The 24,092-nt window shown below is 39.6% G+C and overlaps 1 protein-coding gene across 3 annotated transcripts in view; it reads right to left on the minus strand.

The window, feature by feature from the left end:
• ABCA5 (ATP binding cassette subfamily A member 5) overlaps positions 1-24,092 on the minus strand; it is a 126,435-nt gene that overhangs the window by 74,003 nt on the left and 28,340 nt on the right. Inside the window, exon 2 of one of the 3 annotated variants that reach the window (XM_078066012.1) lies at positions 20,998-21,113. The exons of 1 other annotated variant lie outside the window; for it this stretch is intronic. The gene's annotated coding sequence lies outside the window, so the exon portion shown is untranslated. Of the gene's footprint in view, positions 1-1,309; positions 1,482-20,997; positions 21,114-24,092 lie in introns of those variants that run through there. One more of the 3 variants, XM_036075599.2, reaches the window with a different exon arrangement.

Genomic DNA, 24,092 nt, shown 5'->3' on the forward strand with positions numbered 1-24,092 from the left:
ATGCTAGTAAAGATTATGACTTAGTAAGATATGGCAAAATTATTTTACATGATCATCCTCTCAATTAACCCAAGGGCAGAGATTATAAAAACCGTATTCATCTTGGTACTCTTCCCACATAGTATCTGGAATAGGAAAGACATTCAAATAAACATGTATAATATTAATAAATTTGCTTTGACCCAGACTGTAAGACTTCTTATACCAAACCCTGTTTAAAGGGAAACAGACTCCAGGAGCACAGTCAAGGATTAATTTATTGCCTTGTTAGTTTGCTTCGAACCCAACCATCCCAAGAGCCTTAACTGCCCTAACAGTGTTCTCTTGTATGGAGTCTTCCCTGAAGATACCCACCATATGGCTCTCTTGGGCAGACACAAAATATGGTGGGTAAAGAAAGCACCAGGATTTAGAGTCAGGCATCCCTGGGTTAGAATCTTCATTCTACCTTTTTGCTAACTGAGACCTTCGTAAGTGCCTTAACCTCTTTTGCGACCCATTTTCCACCTGTGCCCAACCTCAACCGCTTGCTGTCAGGATGAAATGAGATTAACACGGAGCCCGGCTCACAGCTGGGTGTCAAACACATCTCTTCTCCCCTTCTGTTCCTTCAGAACGTCCTCGACAGAAAGCACGCGATCATCTATAGTCTTTCCGACTTATTTGTTCAAAAAGGGGCATGTTAGCCTCCGGAGCACTGGAGAAACCCCCCTCCGAGCTGCTAGCGCCTCAAACCCATACATGGATACCTCCTGCCTAACCAGCTTTCTGGGACGCGGAAATCTTTTCATGCCCGAGCTCTGCCTTGCGTTTCAGGAATCAGGGCATTTCCCCCCAAATCATGTCATGAGCCCTGCGCGTCCTCCTCTCTCCCAAACTCCCCTTCTAACACCAGGGTAAGGAGCGGCGCGAGAGCCCCAGCGAGTGACCAGCGCTCAGCGCCCGAGGCGCTTGGAGGGAAACGTACTCGCACATTCTCCCTCCCTCGCCGCCCTGCGAGGGACCCGACCCCGTCGCGCCCAGTGCAGCCCCGCAGCCGTCCCGCGGCGGCCCCCGCACCCGCGCGCGACACCGGGGCAGCGGCCACCGCGACCCCGACGCCGACCGCCGCAAACCGCGCTTCCTCCCACCTGGGGGCTCCTCCCGCCCCCCTCAGCTCGCCGGCTGGTCCGCCCCTCGGCCCCCTCCCCGCCACCCCTCGCCCTCGCCCGCCTCTCCTCCGCCCCTCACTCCCGAAGGGGCGGCGTCCCTCCCCCCGCTCCAACCCCGGACGAGCCGCCGGCGCCGCTGCCCTCCAAGCCCCCCTCACCTCAGGGCAGAGCCGCAGCGCGGTCAGGCAGGGACACGCTCCGCCTGGGGAGACACTCCGCGCGGGTGACGGAGCTCGAAAATGGGAGTGTGTGTGTGAGAGAGCGCGGCCCCGCGCGCGCGCCCCTGCTCCTCGGCCCCGTGCGCCCGAGAGCCGCAGGGCCGGCAGCGCGCCTGCGAGGGGAACGCGCAACGCCGGAAGCCTCGCTCCGCCTCCTGCCGAACGCACCTGGGGGCGGGACTCCCGAAGAACCGGGATCTGCGGACACGCGCGCTCCCGGCGCTCGGCCCCGCGCGTCCCGGCGCGCGTTGTGGGGTTGACGCTCCCGCGAAGTCCACGCACCTGGGGGCGGTGCTCCGAGGGGGCGGGGCGAGCGGGGGCGCGCTGAGGCCCGGGCATGCGCGCGCGCTCCCGCGCGCCCAGCCTCAGAGCTTGAGTGTTTCTGGCTCGGCCCCTGGAGTGAGCTTGGGATCCGTACGGTCTGCGGAGACGTCGGCATGCTCTCCCTCGAGGCACAGGCAAAACAACGGGCCTGAAGTCAGGGGCTCGCGTTTGAGTCCAAACGCTGCCGCCTCCTAGCGTTTGACCTTGACCTGCAGCCCTCCCATCAGCCTTCCCGGTGGCTCCTAGTTTTAGGAACCCTTTCTTGTCTGTTTTCCGGCTTTTGAGTGGCACTCTCCCAGGACTGCATTTCGATTCACTCCGCTGCCCCTTGTCTTCCCCGCTGCAGTGTCTGGGTTGCAGTGTCCTCATTCTCTCCTAACTGCTGCCTCGCTCCCCCATCAGACACCGACCTGAGACATCTGGACACTGAGGGTGCTTTAATTTCTAAAGTGTCCTCAGGAGAGTCTGGGAATGTGGCGGATCCTGAGTTTTCCAAATGGCCTGACACACAGGCATCTGTGGGAGATTCTAAACCCGCACTTATTTTTGCTAAAAATATAAACCGATGTTTTGAGTTTTATTGCCCAAAGTGCCCTAAATGGTAGTCAAAAGTTACTGTAAAGGAAAGAAAAGCTCAACACTAGCGTTAGGTTTTCCTCTCCAGATTTCTGTACGGTCATATTTCTTGCACAGTTCTTTACTTTGGGGAATTTAACTATTTAAAGACTTTTTAAAAATTCTGTTAATCCTGTGTACACCATGTATTTTTACATATCTTTGTTTTTCTGCTTTTCAGATTTAAACCAAATCTCTCCAACCGTCACAGCTAAATACTACCAAGAAAAAAAAATATATATATATATATATCAAGGAATCGTGTTTTATTTCTCCTACCCAATATGGATTAAATGAGAAATTTAAAGAGGTTTAGCAGAGTCCATGATGATTAAAAATCTGGCAGTGGGAGTGCAAATAGAATGTCCTAGAAACTATGCAGGAAAACTGAAGAAGGCAGATAATAAAAACTATTCAACCATGTATTTTTTCTCTTTTGAAATATCTAAGACATGTTAGTTACAATTTCAGAAGAATGAATTCCTAATGATCTAGGGTTTGTGGGCAAGTATGTCGATGGAGGTCAAAGATAAATAAACTTGGTAAAAACGTGTTACTGAAACACATATTCATCTCAACTCTGCAATTGTACTTTTCACTAGTAGTCTCAACCTGCTCTAACTTCAGAAGTCTCCTCATCTTTTCTGTCACTAAAGGAGGCATTTGTTTCCTGAGCTTCTTATTTTTATAAGGTTCTCCGTCATTCATTCTGTCTGCTGGTGCTTCTACTCTTGTTTCAAGACCAAAACCCAGCTCTCCGAAACTCTCCTCACAAAAAAATATATTGACCATAACATATTTTACTGTCTCTTTGAGCCAGCTAGTTATCAGTTTTTGTGTACTTTGTAAACAATTTAGCCACATAATCTCAATCTAAATTTCCATAGTTACCAGGTCCCAGTACTAAATAAGCATCTGCAGGAAAGATGTTCCTTTCCGAGCTTCTGTATCTAGGAAATAGCAAACAAGCCATACTGTGTGGTTGTCATGACGGCAACCCAAATCCCCATATCTCATTAACAGATTTTTAGACAAATAAATCACATGGGAATACATAGATCATAGAAGTCATAGACTGAGATTTAACAAGTTGCCTAGCTGAACAAAATAAATGGTGAACCAGAATTTCGACAGTATTTAATGTAGAAAAGAAAATTAAGCTTGCTACCCTTTTCCCGGTGTCGCATCACAACCTTATTTTGAATGATTATCAATGCATTGAAAAATACATATACCATTTTTAAATTATTACTATTAAGCACTCCTTATAATTCCTTGTTTTTAAACATTTACTTTCTCCAAGCTAAAAAAAGTGCTAAGAGAAAGGATGTGGTTTCTAAATTCAGGGTTTAAATTAGGTATAATTTAGAAGAGTTTCAAATTAGAATCTTTTTCTAGAATAAGGCCAGACAAATAAAGAAACACAGACTTGACTGACAAAGTAGAAAGGGAATCTTGCGTCTTCAGCAATAGAATTCTAAACTGCCATCTCAAATGTGGCTGAGATTGTTATTAACTAGCTTAAAGAAATAATTAATTAATAACTGGTGGAAGGTTGGAGATGAGAACGACTTCTAAAGGTAATTTTAGTTTGTTTGGCTTTTATTACAGGAAAATTAGTCAAGGAGATTAATATGTGAAGAATATCTAGCCAAATTTGATATTTTAAAAAACTCTAACCCACAGTATCTATCGAGCACCTGGTATTCTTGCTTAGCAAGAACCTCAACTTTGCAAAGAAATCAACAATTATTCTGAGAGACAACAAAATAAATAATTAAGGAGCATCAAATGGAAGGTGATACCTGTTCCACCGTTAAACGATGTGGTATAAACTATAAAGTGCCGTAGAGAAAACATTGAGGGCTGGAGTTACCTGGTACCTTCCAGAGGAAAAGCTGGGAAGATGGGCTTAACCAGCATAGAGTATGATAGAGGGCACAGAGAAATAATTATGCCTGCCTAGGTTTTTATAAACACAAAATTATCAATTTACCGAAGAGAATAACGTAAAGGCTAAAAAGGAGAGTTGACTCGATCTGTGTGTTTTTTCTTCAGTAAGGAAAATGGAATTTAAGGGGGTAAAGCTGAAACTACGTAGAGAAAGAAGTGAAACTCAAGAGCGGTGAGGGGATAATGATCAAGCACCTATCTGTTTCAAATAAGTTCATGTTTCCAGGCACAAATTACATCCCACAGCTATTTACAGGTAACCTAAGACCCATGACTGGTAAGTTCAGAGAAACTGTAAAAAATGAAAACAAGACGACAGATCACCTGCTTTCGAAAACTGGTTTAAAGATAGACACTAAAAGCTTTAGAACAGAAAAGTAAAATTCCAGAATTCATAGTTAAATATACTTTGCAAACATTTAGAAGAGGGTGGTCACTAAGAACCAGACTAACTAAAGATAAGTCATACTGTACTTCTTTTTTATTTGATCTTTGAGTTAAAATGAGAATTGTATAGTCATGACAGAAATTAATTTCAGCAAAGCATTTAATCCAGTGTTTCATGATATTTGTGGATGAGACTGCAAAATAATGGCTTCATATAATTATAATTAGGTAAACTCGAAGTAAGTTGGATATTGTTGCCAAAGTTCTGTTCTGAAGACAGGACCAGGAAACAAAATTATATTAACAACTTGAACTCTGTGCTAAAATATAAAGATAAAATTTAACAGGAATATATGAAAGTCCCTACATTGCTTTAAATTGAAAAAAGCACAAAGGAAGTACAAAAGAGGCTTCTGGTTTAGCCATGTGAAAATCATCAAGAGGTTTTCTTGTCTGCCAAAATCAATGTGAGTTAATAATATATGTCCAATAGCTTGCAGAGGTACCTCTAACATTTCCATTTGAAAACATTGTGCCCACAAGCACCTGCGCCTTCCTTTCGTCCTTGGGGGATCCCTTTCCCAGTATTCCCCTTAGAATTAACTATCCCTTTGGAATAGGCAGAATACGGCCTGCAATCCACCCAAAGGTGTCCACATCCTGATCCCTGGAACCTGGGAATATGTTACTTCACATGGAAAAAGAAGATTAGGTTTGCTAATCAGCTGAACTTAAAAATAGGAAGATTATCCTGGATTATCCAGGTGGACCCAGTGTAATCACAAGGGTCTCTGAAAGTAGAAGAGGGGAACAGAGGGATAGGTCAGAGTGATGCAAAGTGAGGACTCAACCCACCACCACTGGCTTTGAGGCTGGATGAAAGAATGCAGGTGGCCTCTAGAAGCTGGAAAAAGCAAGGCAACACTCTCCCTGAGAACCTCCAGAAAGAAATGCAGCCCTTCCAACGCCTTGATTTTTATCGCAGAGCGAATCATGTGTTCTCACCCACAGAACTGTCAGATAATAAATGTGTGTTGTTTAAGTCACTAAGGTTGTGGTTACTTGTTACAGCAGCAATAGAAAAATAATACACCTCTTACAACTTGGTTTCATTCTCTGCCTTATAGCCCTTTTATTATTTAGCATCCAAATGTCCTTTCTTTTCTTCTCTCCGTCTACGTAAGCAACGTAATGCAATAGGAAGGGCAATGAATTATTACTTAGATATTGTGGATTCATAAACTTAATAACTCATGTGACTCCATAATCAGAGATGCATCGTTAGTCTGTATGATCACTAGTTTTCCAACTTGGAAAATAGGATAGAAAATATCTACCATCTTTGAGTCTCTGGGTTGCTTCAAGGAGTTTTTGAGAGGAGGTGAGTGAAATCATAAAAGCCAACTATTAAGCACATAAAAGTGCTCCATGCTGTTGTATATGGCTTGTAGTCTTTTATTTAATCTCTATAATGACAATGTGAGCTATGAACTACTATGTTTCCCCCACCAAGGCAGAGAGAAATATTCTGAAAGTTATAAAGCACCGTAGATTACAAATAAATGGACATCATGGAGGGAAATGACATACAATGAAAAAAAAAAAGTTTTTTTCTACTAGTAATAGTCCTAAAATTTTTTTTCATTTAAATTTTACCAATATTAACTCTCAATATTTGTCCCTTACAGATTCCCACCACGGTTATTCTCTTCATTCATCTGTCCATTCATTCTGTAAGTTGTATTTGTTGGAATGTCTATTATATGTCAGGTTCTCTCCTAAGCATCAGGGAGAGAAGAGAAAATGAAATGGACATAGTACAAGCTGTTAAGGAGTTTAAATTGTAAGGAGGGCTATCGATAAAAATGGGTGTGACAGTATAATATGGTCGGTAGCAACCTGGGCATAGTCGTCAGTAGGAGGAGGTAAGTGATTCACCTGATACAGACCTGAGAGGTGAAGGAACATTGTTCACAGAAAGTCATATTAGGGTCTGAACCTTAATAGGGTTTAGGCAAAGGAGAAGGACAGAAAACTCTGGGAGAGTACTGTAACCTGCCTCTTCCTCACTGACATTGACTTTCTTATTCTCAGCTCTCTCTACAAACTGAGATAGATCCTGCTTTAAGTTTCATTCCAAAATACAATTTGATGTCAAGTCTCCGATGCGAAATTTTCACGTTTTATTCTGAATAAGCCCTTGGTGTCTAATCCATTTGTATCTGATTCCACATTATCTTAATCCAATGGCCAAGCAATACTATTTTAGATCACTTTATTTCCTTATCCAGTCAGAACTTGGCCCACTTTTATTAGCTAATCATAGTATAAATAACAAGTGAAAAATAAACAAATGTTTCTATAGAATTGTGATTTCCTGTAATTACCAGCGGTGGCCACTAGATGACGCACGTATGCCTGAGAGACAATCATGCTGATTCAGTTTCTCTCCCTTCTGGGAACTCCAGAAATTAACCAATCAGAAGATTGGGAGGTGGGGAAGAAGAAACTGCCCAAACTAAATTTTAAGTGGTCCTGGTTCTTAAATGTATCCTTAAAAAATAAACCCAACATCTTCCTTTCCTTTTGGATAAATGGGACGCTAAGAAATTTAAAATTTAATTACCTGTACATCCATCCCCATCCCCATCCATGCTTTATTTCCATTTCTTTTATTTTCACTTTCTTTTAAAATTTTTTTATTTTTAAAATATTTTTTTAGTTTCTACTTTCTAATAATACTGTCATTCCAGCATCCTAACCTGTCAAATTGGACTATTTATTCCCTATATATGCCCTCCACAGTCCCATCACCTAATCCAAGCTTATGATTTTCCCCCAATTTTGAAGAGCCACTCTCTCTCTTCAAATATTTCCCCCTCCATTATTATTACCTTTAGAAATCCCACTCATTCTTCAAGACACCTTTCAACTACCCCCTCTACCGTGACATTTTTTCTGTTACTACCACTAGAAAATGCCTTTTTTCAGTTCTTTTTTCATTCTCTTAAAAAGCTTTGTATTTTAATAACAAATGTAGCACACATTATTCTAAAGCTATATGCATCTCTGTAGCACTTAAAGACGTTCTGCTTCGCAGTTATTTATGAACCTTTCATAATCTCCCTGCTACATAATGTTTGCCTTTTGTCCTGAAGCATTTAGCACCATATTATTTATTGAGTTGATTTGAATGATAGTCTCTATAAGATTGTTGCCAAAAACTCTAAGAATCAAAAATGAGATGATGAGTCTTAGTGATAGTCTCTTGGATAATTTGAATGAAATTCATTAGCAAGATCGGGGGAACCAAATCATCTTTCCAACTAGAAATCACAGCCATGGCATGAGACTCACACCACCTCTAAATTTATAGAAATAATGTATAGAATATAACTATTTTAAACTATAAAGCTGAGTTCAAAACTGAGAGAGTGAAAACTTCAGATACCAAAAATGAAGAAGAAATTCAAAGTCATAGTAATCAGAACCAAGAGTTAAGGTTTTAACCTCCTGCAGGACCAAGAGGTGAGGCCCTAGAGCCACTTAACGTGGCTGGAACTAAAATTCCTGCATAAATTGGGACCCTAAAGACGTTGTCACTTTTTGAAGCCTAAGGAAATTGCCAAGAAACTTATCTTCTACCCAGTAGCCTAGGTTGGATAGAGGTGGGGGGGGGGTCACAGTTCCCATGAAAATGGAAAGTACTAGTCTATGGAAATCCAGTTTTACATTAGTATTTGAAAACAGAAGCCCAAGCTTAGAAATAGAGAAACTGCCAAACCCCTAGAGAAGCAAATATAAAAATGTGTAGTAAGGACACTTGCACAACTCAGGGCACAAAAGAATCCCACAGAATAAACTACCTTCACTGAAGATGAGTTCTCAATAAAATGAGCACATCTTGTACAAAAGGGAACAATCCGTTGTACCCTTTTATCCTTTTTTCAATTTGGTGTATCTGCGGATACACCAAATTGAAAAAAAAATCTGTGCCCAAAAGACTTCTGTTAATAATTAACAACCTTAACATGACTATAAAAGAATAAAATGATTAAAAACATAAAAAGAATGTAAAATAAAAATAAAATGAAATAACAAGATAAGATTAAAAAAATAGAAATATTTGAAAAAAAGAAATATTTGAAAAAAAATTGGACTTCATTAATTCATTAGCTCTTTCAATAAATATTTACTGAACATTCACAAAGTTCCAGCATTCTTTGAGGTGCTGGAGTTAAAATGGTGAATGAGATATACAAATTCCCTACTATCATAGACCTTATATTCTATTGAAAATAAAACACTCAACAGATGGGTTTAACAGATGGGCTAGAAACAGCAGAAGAGATGATTATTCAACTGGAAAATAAACCTGAGAATATTACCCATAGTACAGCACAGAGGATTAAAACAAAATGGTGAATATGAAGGTGAAGTTAAGAGATACAGCGAATAGGGATGCCTGGGTGGCTCAGTCATTTGAGCATCTGACTCTTGGTTTCAGCTCAGGTCAAGATCTCGTGGTTCCAATCTCGTGATCGTAAGATGGGGCCCCATGTTGGGCTCTGCACTCAGTGTGGAATTGGCTTGAGATTCTCTCTCCTTCTCCCTCTGCCCCTCTTGCTTGTGCTCTCTCTCTCTCTCTCTCTAAAATAAATAAATAAATCTTAAAAAAGAGAGAGAGAGACAGAGAGAGGTGGAGAATAGAATAAGAAGGTCCAATGCACATTTAATAGAAGTTCCAAAAAGAGAGAAAAGAGATAATGGAGAAAAGGCACTATTCAAAGAGAAAATGGCAAAGAATTTCTCAGAAAGAAAGAAGGCATGACCCATGGAATAATACAATGAGTCCTCAACAGGATAAATTTTCAAGAAGTCAATACTGTATCCAGAAACTTCTATTTAAAATTGAAGAACACCAAAAACAAGAGGAAAACCATAACAGGAAAAGAAAAGAAAAGTAAGAAACAAAGAAAGAACATCTACAAAGTCTCTAGAATGACCAAAAAAAAAAATCCAACAACTCATTGTAAAATAAGATTGAAATAAAAATTTTAAAGTGCTTAGGAAATTCTATTCTCAGCTAAACTATCGTTCAAAGTGAGGATGAAAAAAGACAGTTTCAGAAAAAAAAATCAATAGAGTTTACCATTTACAGACGGAGGCTACTAACAGACGTAGTTCAGTGAGAAAAAAGTTGAATCCAAGAGGATGAAGTGTTGGGGCACCTGGGTGGCTCAGTTAAGCATCTGCCTTTGGCTCAGACCCCACATCAGGCTCCCTGCTCAGTGGGGAGCCTGCTTCTCCCTCTCCTGCTGCCCCTGCTTGTGCTCTCTCTCTCTCTCTCTCTCTGTCAAATAAATAAATAAACTCTTATAAACAAACAAAAGGACGAAGCCTGGATCCAAAAGGACAAAGCGATGGGCAAGAAGAAGGACTGAGTAAAGAAAATGTCTCAAAGGTTGGGGGAAACTAGATAAGCATTGACTATAATAATAATACATTCTAACCAAGAAAATGAAAACACTCACATGAAAGAAGTAGGTTTGAAACATTTTGTGTTTTTAAATTCTGGGAGTTTTTTTGAGAGGAGGCTACAGTTATTACCAATGCCACCACATAAGCACTAAATATTCATGAGACCCATGAGGCACCAGATACTCATGAGGAAGCCCCTTTGGCCCCATGTGTCCTCTGTTCAAGCCAGTTAGATAAAATCCATCAGAGCTCAGCAAGTCATGGGTGCTGAGTTACAACGGTGGCCCGGCATACCAGTCCTTGGGTCTGGTAGAGAAAATATGAATTGGCTCTAGGTACCTTCGACTGCTGAGTCTTCTTACCTCACTCTCAACTCTGGTCCTCATAGCCACAACGTTAACGGGGAAAGCTGATGTGGAAAAATGGGAGGTGGAACATATGAACATTTCATAACACAAGATTCAGGTAATGTGGTCCTTCCCTCTCAGTTATACCCTTTCCAAACTACACTGTTAATCTCCTACATCTCCTCCCCCTTGCTTCTTGCCCGATGCTTTAAACGGATTCAACAAACAGTGTGATTGCAGCATCTTAATTTGGTTTGTCAGCCTTTCTGGTCAGCCCCTTGGTAGTGGACTTGGTGGCTATCATTGCACCAAGGTAATTTCCCGCTGACATACCACTCAAAAGTAGAGATAAACATATAACTCATAAGCAAAGAAGGGGGAGAAAGAGGAAGAAAAATAATCACTCAAGTGGAAGGAGGAAAGTACTAAAAGAACTTAAGAAGTTACATATTAAAAAAATTGATTACCTTTTCCTTTATTTCAAGAATGGATAGCCAATTTTTTATTCACATGCCTCTCCACGTAATTTGTTAGTGGCTGTGTGGAATTCAGGTTAAGAAGGGTTCTAGGGGCATCTGGCTGGCTCAGTTGGTAGAGCGTGCAGCACATGATTTCGGGGTCGTGATTTCGGGGTTGTGAGTTCAAGCCCCACGTTAGGCATAGAGATTACTTTTAAAAATTAAAAAAAAAGAAAAAGAAAAGAAGGATTATAAGCCAAGCCTCACTTAAGTGAAAAAAGAGTGCTTTCATTTATAGCAAGGTCTCCTAAGAGCCACTGGAAATGAGAAGAAAGAATATGAGCCACATATTTGCCTTCCTTGATCCAGGTTTTCTAAGCTTTAAAAATCACTACCAATTCCCAGAGCTTTCAACAACTTTATTTTCTTTTAGTGCTTTTTTTCAGTGGGTGCTCTTACGCTTAATCATTTTACTAAGAGAAAAGTTAATTTGTATACTACTAGCTCAAATAAGACTATTTACAATATCCACAATTGCATCAAAATCATAAAGTTTAGCTACTACACAGAAAAGAAGGTATAATGATATACCTCTAATTGGCAAGAACTTTCAGGCATTATGCAACTGAATTCTACAAATGGCCACTGAGTTCTTACTGTGATATGTGCAATGCACTCCACAAGAGGAAGCAATATTGAAAAACATAGTTCCTGTGCTTAAGAAACTTGAACTGCAGTGAAGGAGAAATCCATGTATACAACTGTAAAACAGAGTATGACGTCAGTAGATCCTAAATCTAGCTGGGCATCAGGATCATCTGAGAAACTTTTTTAAAAAATTGAAATACATTTGGCATAGAACATTGCATTAAGTATAAGGTGTATAGTATGTTGATTTGATATACTGAAACATCGCAGAATGGGTCCCATTGCAGTGTTAGTGAGCACCTATTTCTCTTCACATAATGACCATTTATTTTTTGTGGTAGAAATAATTAAGATCTAGTCTCTTAACAAGTTGGATGTTTATAATCCAATATTGTTGCCTTGACGCATGAATCACAATTTAGCTGGACACAGAATTCTTGAGTTAACACCCTTTCCCCTCACACACATTGTTTTTATTGTCTGAACCATTTGAGAGTAAGTAGCATACATTATAGCCCTTTCCCCCTAAACACTATGATGCCTATTATCTAAGAACAAAATACTCTCCTAAGCATACTCAGTTGAACAACATGGGTTTGAACTGCACAAATCTGCATATATGCTGTTTTTTTTTCGATAAAAAAAGCATAGTACCGTAAGTGTGTTTTCTGTTCCTTATGACTTTCTTAATAATATTTTCTTTTCTCTAACTTACTTTATTATTTATTTTTCTAGCTTACTTCATATAACAATACAGTGTGTAACAAATACAACATACAAACTATGTGTTAATTGACTGTTCATGTTATAGGTAAGGCTTTAGGTCAACAGTAGGCTATTAGTTAAATGTTGGGGGAGTCAAAAGTTATATGTGGATTTTTGACTGCAGAGGGGTTCAGCACCCTAACCTTGTATTGTTCAAGGGTCAACTGTATCATTATTAATTTGCTTAGTTTCACTCTTCCTTGTAAGAATATACACTCCACTGGGACAGGAACTACTTCTTTGTTGGTCCCTGTTATATCGCAGGGGCTAGAATAGCACCATAGAACAAGGCAGACAGACTTTTCTAGAAAGGGCTAAAGATATGTATTTTAGGCTTTGCAGGTCAAGAGGCAAAATTTAAGATCATATGTATATGTATATATGTGTGCATATGTATATAAATATAAATAAATATATACGCATAACGAGAGAAAACCAATTTCCACAATTTTTAATTGATAGAATTCAAAATACAATAATGATAATTGAATACAGTGTTTGTTAATATACAGGGTTAGATTGGTGGGGAGGCAGAGGGTAGGCAGCATGCGTTTGGCCAACAGAAGATTGGTGAAGCACAGGTAGCTCTTTGGAAGAGAGAACAGCAAGGGGACAAGAGAGCACTTGCTGGTGGCAACCCCAGGACCCCTCCAGTCCTAAGGGGGTTCACCGGCGTTCTGTTATACTCAGAGAACTAAGGTGATTTCAGAATGCTTTCAGTCAGTGGGAGTCCAGTGAGGGGGGATCTAGGAAGGAGTTAACATATGTAGAAGAGAAGGAAGGAGGTGAAGGGTGAAGAGACCAGACCTGGTGTCCATAGCCATTGCTCAGCTCTGCTGTTGTAGCAGGAAGAAAGCCATAGACAACGTGAAAACTAAGGAGCATGACTGCATCCCAATCAAACTTTATTTATTGCACTGACGTCTGAATTTTGTACAATTTTCACATGCCACAAAATATTCTTTTTCTTTTTTTAAAGAAGTCACTAAAAATGTAAACATCACTCTTAGCTAGTGGGCCATACAAAAACAGGATCTGGGCTAGATTTGGTCCCTGTAATAGATGCTAAAATGGAAGGAGAGAATAAAAAGGAAAAGTTAAAGGGGAAACATTTTTTTAATGGTAAAATCATGAGTCATATACAAATACAAAATGAGCACATGTCAAAGATTTTATTTAACTCACTATATAATGGGGGAATCTGTCACAGGTTCCAGGTGGTTCAAAGGGGAATTAAGCAAACACACACACACACACACAATCAGGAATGCTGAAATAAATTTACTTATGGATGCAAAATTGGTCTATATCCACAGGGTGATGATCATTTGCATTCCTCTGGACAAAATTCATTTGCACTTCTAGAGACAAGAATCATCTGCATTAGTCTAACATTTCTGCAACTTCCGGAGTTGCAAAACAGTTCAAAGACAATAAGAAGCCCAGGACTCTATATTCACAGCAACATTAGGGAAACCAAGACCATGTGCCAGTTAAAAAATCAAGCATGATGAGGAGCACCTGAGTGGTGCAGTCCGGTTAAGCATCTGACTCTTGGCTCAGGTCCTGATCTCAAGCCCACATGGGGCTCTGCGCTCAGTGCAGAGTCTGCTTCTCCCTCTCCCTCTGACCCTCCCGCTCATGTTCTCTCTCTCTCTAAAAAATAAGTAAATCTTAAAAAAAAATCAAGCATGATGAAATCTTAAGAATGTCCTGGTTTGGGGGCACCTCGGTGGCTCAGTTGGTTAAGTGTCTGCCTTGGGCTCAGGTCATGATCCCAGGGTCCTGGGATTGAGGCCCAAATGAGGTTCCCCACTCAGCATGGAGCCTGCTTCTCCCTCTCTTTCTGCCCCTCCCTACCCTGCTTGTATTCTCTCTCTCAAATAAATAAATAAATAAATAAAATCTTAAAAAAAGAATGTCCTGGTTTCAAAATATCAAATTTATACCTTGTGCTGCTTTATAGGGAATGCTAAAAATTTATTTGTGTCCCGTTTGTTTATAAGACACTATACCACTTAGTAATATGGTAATCACAGAAACCTTATATTCCAACTCCTCTATCATGAGAATACTGTGTGTTGCCTAGAGGACTTTGTGCAGGACCAGAGGCAAGAGTTAAGTATCTTTCAAGAGGTAGATCTCTCTCTCTCTCTCTTTCTCTCTCTCTCACACACGAACACACAATATACATCACAGATCCAACACATACTGGCTGTGTGGTCTTGGCGAAATAAATTAACATCTCTCAGTCTCAGTTTCTTCATCTGTTAAATGGAAATATTAATAGTAACGATTTCATAGGGCTGGTATAATAATTAAATGATGTGATAAATGACCCACCTAAATACAGCTTGGCACAGAGTAATCACACAATATGGTTATTATTTTTCTTTTAGCTGAGGGCTTGATACCATCTAATAGGTCTGAAATTTGTCTATCATTTTAGGCAGGCTTGATAAAGCTGCGAGTTACTAGTTTATGGCATGTTAGCATGTGACTAAAGCAAGTTCACTTTTCTGTGGGGGAAACTGATAAACTTCATTCTCTAGATCCTAGCTGCAGTGTCGTGACGTGGAATTTCGGTAGCTCCTCTGGGCTACCTCATCCATCAGAGGTATACATGTCAACAGAAAGACGAGGAAACACCACCTGATTTTCTATAGGAATCAAAATGTTCTTTGAATTAGACACAACCCTTTTCTTTCTTTTTCTTTTTTTTTTTAATTAATTAATTTATTTGACAGAGAGAGACACAGCGAGAGAGGGAACACAAGCAGGGGGAGTGGGGGAGGGAGAAGCAGGCCTCCCGCTGAGCAGGGAGCCCGATGCGGGGCTCAATCCCAGGACCCTAAGGACCGTGACCTGAGCCGGAGGCAGATGCTTAACAACTGAACCACCCAGGCGCCCCAGACACAACCCTTTTCTTAAAGTCTTCACTGAAGCTACACGAATATTATTTTCCAATTGTATTAGATCCTAATATAAGGAAACATCATTTTTTAGAAAGATTATTAAAAATCTGGCATTTTCCACACTACAATGAGCACAGAGGAAGAATTAAATTTGAACCTGATTTCATTTGAAGTAAATTATACACACTAAATTACATCTTTTCCATTCAACTTAAAGAGCATTAGGCATTTAAGAAATTAGAATTGCTATACCTGTACTTCTGAATTGAACAAAACAAGAATCACTGAAATGACTTTTCTTTTTAGAACCAGAAGGTTTTTTTTTTCTTTTCTGAAATAGAACATTTTTCTATATGAAGAACTGGCATTTTTATTCCATACCCTACCTACTCATCACTCTGCTCAAATTATCTTTCCAATTCCTCAACTCAGTGGTTGTTGGTTTGGTTTGGTTTTGTTTTCTATTTATGGTAGATGAAAACCAACACAGATGCTATAAAAATAACATTAAGATGCAAACTGAAAGCCCATAAGAAAACCTTTCTGGGTTGAGGGCATTTCTGGCCGGGTTTTCCATAAAACAAAAGTCCGTGAAGATGGACTTTGGAAACATCCTTGATTTGACAGTGAATTGCCCTCTTTTGCCCACTTGGTCAGTATAGGTGAATTTAATTTTCTCTCTGCTTTGATTATCAACTCTGCAGGCCCCTCTTCCGTGGAAATCCATTCAACCTCAAGAGGACCCAGGAAGGCAGAACTGCCCTTGAAATGCTAAAATGGGGAAAACAGCTTGAGAATGTTATGAGGCAAGACAGACTGACGTGAAAGATATTTTCATCTCCACTCACTTGGTGCCAACTCAGGACAAAGTTAGGAGAAGAGTGCACTGTGTGCTGTAAAGTAATCCTGAATGGAACAGGTGAGTTAAGAATGGAGTAAGAATGGAAAAGTGAGTCAGACTCAGGCATAAAGTCAGGGCATCATGAATTTATCGTCAAGAGAATCACTAGTGGCAGTCGTGGGCAAATTTCCGCTACTATTTAATGGTACATTATTTTGGGCTATAAATATTTGCATTCTGTGGACAGAGCAGCACTATGTTCTCAGCATGAAAGTAGATGGGAAAGTGGAATTTAGTTCTTAATTCCATTCTACCTCTTAAGTCACCGATTTCTATTGCAAGCTGAAGGAGAGAAAATTATTGTACGTGAAGCATAACAGTTTAGGGTGCCAAATGGGGAAGAGAGGGTGTTCTGCTAGTAAGCACTTTATTTCAAAGCATGATAAAAATTTACTGAAGGAGAGTATATTTTTTTCTGTTTCTATAGCAATCTTTCTGTATTATTCTTTTCTTACAAAAATGGCATTTTTTTTTTTTTTGCAAAATAGGTGAGGGCTTTAAAATGAAGAGAGCCTATATGATAGGTCTTTGTCAATTCTATTAATACATGGCCTTGAAACCATGTCAAGTTCTTAGTTCTTAGCTTTTCCTTTCCATAAATATAAAAATGGAGATGATAAAATGATGGAAAATGTTAAATTTTTTTCTTATGTGTTTGTTTGCTTTGTTTTGGGATTCCCGAGCAGATGTTTTTATCTCTGTGAAATATTACTAACACTGAGAACTTCAAAATATCCATGAGGCAATGCCATGGAAGCTAAGTCTATTTGGATGAAATAACCCTTTAAAAGAATGAGCTTCAAAACATTTTGAAAGGATATCTCTCTATATTAAAAGAATAAAGTTAGGTGTAAAAAATTTGAATGTACTGCTGAGGGTACAAGGGTAATAAGGGGTATTTTGGTAACACCTTTCTAAAAAGTAATTTATCAATATGTATCAATAACTTCTTTTTTTAAAGATTTTATTTATTTATTTGACAGAGAGAGACATGGTGAGAGAGGGAACACAAGCAGGGGGAGTGGGAGAGGGAGAAGCGGGCTTCCCTCTGAGCAGGGAGCCCGATGCGGGGCTCAATCCCAGGACCCTGAAATCATGACCTGAGCCAAAGGCAGATGCTTAACGATTGAGCCACCCAGGTGTCCCTATATCAAAAACTTCTAAAATGTTTGTATTAGCTCAGGCTGCCATAACAAAATACCACAGACTGGGGGACTTAAAGAAGGGAAATTTATTTCTCACAGTCCTGGAGGCTGGCAGTCCGAGGCCAAGGCATTAGCATGGTTGGGTTTCTGGGGAGAGCTCTCTTCCTGGCTTGTAGAGGGCTGTCATCTCTCTGTGTGCTCTCCCCACAGAGAGATAATGAGAGAGGGGTTGCTCTCACCTCCTTTTCTTAAAAGGCCATAGTCCTATGAGATTAGACCCTACTCTTATGACATCATATAACTTTAATTACTTCCTAAAAGTCTTATCTCCAGATACCATGACATTGGGGTAAGAGCTTCAGTTTATGAATTTTAGGGGGACACAACTCAGTCCATAGCAATGTGTATAACCCTTGACCCAGTAATTCAACTTCCAGGAACCCATCCTTTGTGCGGTATCAGGGTAGGGGTTTGGAGTGGGGAGAGGTAACTGGAATGTAGCTCTAAATGAATGCTTAGAAATAGTCATTATATTATTTACCATTTTAGGCTAGGAAAACACACACCGGCAAGGAGGGCATATCATCACCTGAGTAAAACCGTGAACTGAGTTATAAAAGCAAAATCCCACTTGATTTCCAGGTTGGCATCCAGGTAAACCAGAACAGTGTTAGAAATCCAAGGCAGGTACAACAAGAAATTCATGAGCTAAAAAATCAAGCAAGTCACAAACTAAAGGGGAACCAATGCAAAAGAAGCTCCAAGTAGAGAGAAGGAAAGTGAAACTGGCATAATTGTCAGAGCCTGGTTTAAGTATTCACCAAAATGTGTTTTGTTGTTGTTGTTGTTTTTAAATTGTATCGGTGACCTCAAGCCTGAACATGCCATGGTGATAACCTCTTTCGGCTTTTGCACTTTTTTTTTTTTTTTTTTTTTTGAGAGAGAGCAAGCGTGCAAGTAGGGGATGGGGGGGAGGGACAGAGGGAGAGGGCAAAAGTATCTCAAACACCCAGCATGGAGCCCGATGCAGGGCTCAATCTCATGACCCTGACATCATGACCTGAGCTGAAATTAAGAGTCAGGCTCTCAACCGACTGAGCCATATCCAGGCACCCCTTGGCTTCTGCACTTTCAAAAACAGTTATAAGCAACACTATTTCAGAAATGAATGAAGTTACACTTACGCACAGAATAACAATTACATTCTGAAAAAAATTTGTTTTTCTTAACATTCTCCTTGGCTATTTCATCTATTTGCATGGCCTTAGTATCACCTCAATAAAGACAAATCACAAATCTGTTAACTTTAAAAAAAAAAAGATTTATTTATTCATTTATTTGAGAGAGAGAGAGAGAATCCTCAAGCAGACTCCCCACTGAGTGCAGAGCCTGACATGGGGCTCGATCCCAGGACCCTGAGATCATGACCTGAGCCGAAATCAAGAGGTGGGTGCTCAACTGATTGAGCTACCCAGGCGCCCAACAAATCTCTTAACTTTAAGACCCAGCCCAAATAGGGTCATCCTATCTGTGGTTTCAGTTGACCCACAGTCAACCATGGTCCAGAAGCAGATGATCCTCACTTTGATACATTGTCAGGTCAATAGTAACCTAACTGTGTCACCAGGCAGCTCACTTCATGTCATCACAGTGCTAGCATTTTATCATTTCACAACATCATAAGAAGAGTAAGTACAGTCCAAAAAGATATTTTGAGAGACCATATTCACATAACTTTTGTTACTGTATAGGGTTAAAATTGTTCTATTTTGTTATTAGTTATTATTGTTAATCTCTTACTGTGCCTAAATTATAAATTAAACTTTATCATAGGTAGGTATGTATAGAAAACAACATAGTATATATAGGGTTCAGTCCTATCCACCGTTTCAGGCATCTGCTGGGGTTGTTGGAACGTGTCCTCCTTGGATAAAGGGGGACACGTCTTCCAAATACAGTAATGCATGGCCAGATGCTTGCTGGCCATCTTCCTCTGATTGTTTTGACCTCTCAAGCAGAAATCATCACCTCCTGGGAAATGTCCTACCACTTTGTGATCTTTATCTCTCTTCACAGCATTCCCACCCATGAGGAACCTCAAAGCTACCTTTTTTATTGTTATGTTAATCACCATACATTACATCATTAGTTTTTGATGTAGTGTTCCATGATTCATTGCTTGTGCATAACACCCAGTGCTCCATGCAGAACGTGCCCTCCTCAATCCCATCACCAGGCTAACCCATCCTCCCACCCCCCTCCCCTCTAGAACCCTCATTTGTTTCTCAGAGTCCATCGTCTCTCATGGTCTGTCTCCCCCTCCGATTTCCCCCCCTTCATTCTTCCCCTCCTGCTATCTTCTTCTTTTTTTTTTTTTCCTTAACATATATTGCATTATTTGTTTCAGAGGTACAGATCTGTGATTCAACAGTCTTGCACAATTCACAGCGCTCACCATAGCACATACCCTCCCCAGTGTCTATCACCCAGCCACCCCTCCCACCCCACCCTACACTCCAGCAACCCTGTTTGTTTCCTGAGATTAAGAATTCCTCATATCAGTGAGGTCATATGATACATGTTCAAAACTACCTTTGATTCTTGTGTCTTACTCACCATCCTCTTCCAGCTCACATTTCCCACCCAGCCTTGGACCGATACTAAACTGAGTTAATTAATAGGTAATCATTACATACTTCTGCTTTTTAATTTTTTTGTTCTACAGCAAGGCTATAGTTTGAGGTCATACTAATCAATATATTCATTTTTTTTTTGGTCACTTTAGGAATATGTAAAAGATGTATGTGTGTTTTAGCCTGTTCAGGCTGCTATAACAAAAATACCATAGACTAGGTTGGTTAAGCAACACACATTTGTGACAGTTTCTGAGTCTGGGAAGTCTGAGATCAAGGCACCAGCAGATTCAGTGTCTGGTGAGAGCCTGCATCCTGGTTCACAGAGGGCCATTTTCTCTGTTTCTCACTTGGCTGATGGGGTGAGAGAGCTCCCTGCTGTCTCTTTTATAAGGGCACTAATCCCATTCACGGGACCTCCACCTTCATGACCTCATCACCTCCCAAAGGCCCCACCTCCTAATATCACCACATTGGAGGTTAGGATTTCAATATACGAATTGAAGGGGACACAGCCTTTCGGTCCATAATGCAGTTGCAGTTATGGCATGTGTATTCAGTAGTGTTGCTACTCTGTTAAAAAAGGCTTGTGTATGATACAGTTCTCATTGTCCACTCCCCGCTTTTATTAATAATAAATAACATTAACAGAAATAAATCAAAATGTATAATATAAATAATATAAGCATACTTATATATGTAATCATGTGCTTTACAAAATAAAAATATTTTAAGTATGCAAATTTTATGAATAAGATAAAATTGCATAATAATATAAATTATAATGAGCAAAATAATAAGCTGTTAATATCTCCACTCACATTACTAATGTTTATTATTAAATAATCACATTGCAGGTGTTAAGTACGTATCTGGAACTCAGGATATAGATTCAGACATGATATAAATTCAGAACTTAGCAAATTCTGATAGCCACAAGACTGGATGGGATCACCAAGGGAGAGTGTAAATAGAAAAGAGGAAAGGTCCATCCGTGTTCTCACATGGATGTCCCAGAAGTGGGATGGCTGAATCATAGCATAGTTCTATTTTTACCTTTTTGAGGAACCTCCATACTGTTTTCCACAGTGGCTGCACCAACTTACGTTCTCACCAATAGTGCACAAGGGTTCCTTTTCTCCACCTGTTATCTCGTCTCTTTACTAATAAAGCTGAAAAAAAATTTTTAAAATAGAAAAGTGTAAAGATCCTGAATTTTCAATGCCATGACTTAGAAGGCCTGATTTTTCACAACGATGGGTGTCCAGCTTGTGAATTCACGAGTAGAGGCCAGGAGTATACACAAGATTCAGGTCACCTGGGCATGACTTATAACTTCTGTCCCACAGCTCTTCCCAACTCCCTTACTAGGTTCTAGCCTCCGATGGATTCCAATCTTATCCAGGATTATGGGGTTTATTTGTTTGTGTTATGTATTTAATTTACAAATATTTATATGATGTCTGTAAGTTCTAGACTCCATCCTAAACATGTTACAAATATTAACATCTTTAAACTTTATAATCATTCCAGGAAGTAGTGAGCATTATTATCCCCATTTTACAAAAGAGGAAACTAGGAAACAGGGCAGTTTAGTGGCTGGTCCAAGTTCTCACAGCTATTAAAAGACAAATTTGGATCTACCAGGAGGCACCTTCTCTTCAGTTACTGCAACAATGATGTAGAAAAGCTTTGGGACAACAGAAGTTGTGTGATTCTTAGCAACCATACACCGGGAGGCCTCTGTGTTTACTGAATCACTAACTCAAGACTTAAAAGTCATTTTTCTCTTCTCAAGATTAAATCCCAGTTTCACTTAACCTTGGCATTCTATATTCTCAAATCCCTGTTTCCAATTTTAATGATAGTGTAGAGGCCAAGAGCAGGCTGCCCCAAGGTGGGTCACTTTGGTATAAAGATTATTTTGAGTTAAAAGTAATCAAAACCCAGCAGATGCAGGAAAAGCTCTCTGCTGAAGTTTGCATCAGAAAGGAGAGCCTGTCCCAGGAAGAGAACTATTAACAGAGACTCCCCTTTACCTAAGAAACTTAACGGCATAATAGGGCAACTCTGTTTTTTACAGTTGCCTTTCTCCTTCCTGTTAATGGCCTACCTCCCCTTTGTTTCCTTGACCCTACCCCTCTCCTTAGCTTAGATAAGCTTCATGTTGCCTCATTCTTTGGAATTTCCAGTCTGTGTGGATTCCCCACAGATATGCCCATTACATTTGATTTTCTCCTGCTAGTCTGCTTCATGTCAGTTTGATTCTAAGTCCAGATAGAAGGACCATAGGGCAGAGGAAAGTCTTCCTCCCTGATAGTTTTTTACAGACACAAAAGTTTCAATGAAATCTTCAAATTGTAGTATCTAAAATTCAATATGGCACTGGAAGGAAGGTCAATCAAAACTACAAGTACGGTGAAAAGATTTCATAGTGGTCCCTCCTACATTTTTTTAAATTTTTTCAAAAGCAAGATGTACCTCAAAAAGCCTATGCCCTTTCCAGTACAAGTGAGTTTTAAGCCAAGCATGTATTAGTGCAGGATGACAATCTCTGTTCCCACGGGAGATTGCAATACTCCTCCTTGTTCGCCAGATGTAGTCCAGGCTTTAGATCATTTCATGGTTAATCTCTCTCCAGTAGTAATGTTGACTGATCAGTCGCTACTTCGAACAAAAAAGAAATGCTTTGTCAAAGTCAAAGTGAATGGTCTTGGAATAGAGGAAGAGACATAGATTGGATAAGTCCAAAGAATAGAGCTTTGTGGACTCAGTCCATCCTCAGGAGCCTTTGCTTATTTCCCAAAACAGTAAGTTATGGTATCTGTTTACTTTTTGTTATATTGATCATGTCAATCAGAATAAGCAGATCAGTGGGTTTCCAGGACTTTCCCACTTGCTAAACTGTCAAAACCTGTATTTACATTTCAGAAGCCTAAGGAACTAAGAAAAATTCTAGCAAATTGTTTTGTTTTTATATACATGAATCAAATCTGAACAGGACTTGATTTTTAATTTAAATATTGTAGCGCTCAGTTTAGCTATCTGTTGGATTAAATGTCAGGCACATCCTTAATTTACTAAATTAGTGTTCAAGTCTGTAATTGAAGTAACCTCTTTGATAATGTATCCTTAAGGCAAGGGAATACTTTGACTTAATTAAAAAGAGAATGTCAGTTGATGAGTCTTTTTAGAGAATGTCTCTTTGCAGATATATTGAATCAAAGAAATAATAATCAGCTCAGTGAAACCTTACAGTTAGAGAACATATTTGTAATTTTTAAATGAATATACCATTTGTGTAATTAGGGAATGTGAGTCCACCACATTTGCTCTGATGGGAGAAAATAGGTTTTCTGAAACTAACATAGACTCTGATCTTATCCTGAACTATATAATCTTAGGGAATTCTCCTGACTGATGTTTGCTTCAATTTATTTTTATCATAGAGGGGTAATTCATTAAACATAATATATTTAAAGGCACTTTTAACACACAAGGTGTTTCATTTTTGTTTTTGTTTATTTTAGTAATACTCTAGGTAAATCGCAGTTTCTCTGTTCTCCTAGCCTGTCAACAACCAGCTTTATGGTTTTGGCAAATTATTTAACTACAGATTCTTTCATGGATAAAATATCAAGTTTGATCTTCAATGTTGGATTCCAGATCTATTATTCAGCGATTATTTGCTTTATTTAAACATCACCTTCTGTTTTCCAAAAATTGAAGATCTTACTTATATTAAGCTGATCTTTTATGCCTATGTATTGAGTTCTAAAATCTCAAAGTTGGAATAATACTGTCAGGAAAACACAGTGGCTGCGAAAGACTGGGAAATGGACAGAGTACTAAGTGTCCTCTTCAGAATATCCTGCTGGGTTATCGCTACCTTTCATTGTCTATGAGCTATTTTGTAACTGGTAGTGATTCAAACAGATTCTTGCCTAAAGATGTGCAGATTGGGTCCACTGAAATGCAATTGACCATTGCCTTTGGATATGAACATGTTTTAGGTTCATTTGCAAATTCATTTCAGCATTCCTAATTGCTCTGTAATTCTTTGAATTCTCCCTTGAATCAGTTATAACATGTATTGGTTTCCTCATTAAATAATAAGTTAAATAAAATCTTGGATGTGTTCATCTCATATT

The sequence above is a fragment of the Halichoerus grypus genome, chromosome 2 (genome assembly GCF_964656455.1).
Source record: "Halichoerus grypus chromosome 2, mHalGry1.hap1.1, whole genome shotgun sequence".
Taxonomy (NCBI): domain Eukaryota; kingdom Metazoa; phylum Chordata; class Mammalia; order Carnivora; family Phocidae; genus Halichoerus; species Halichoerus grypus.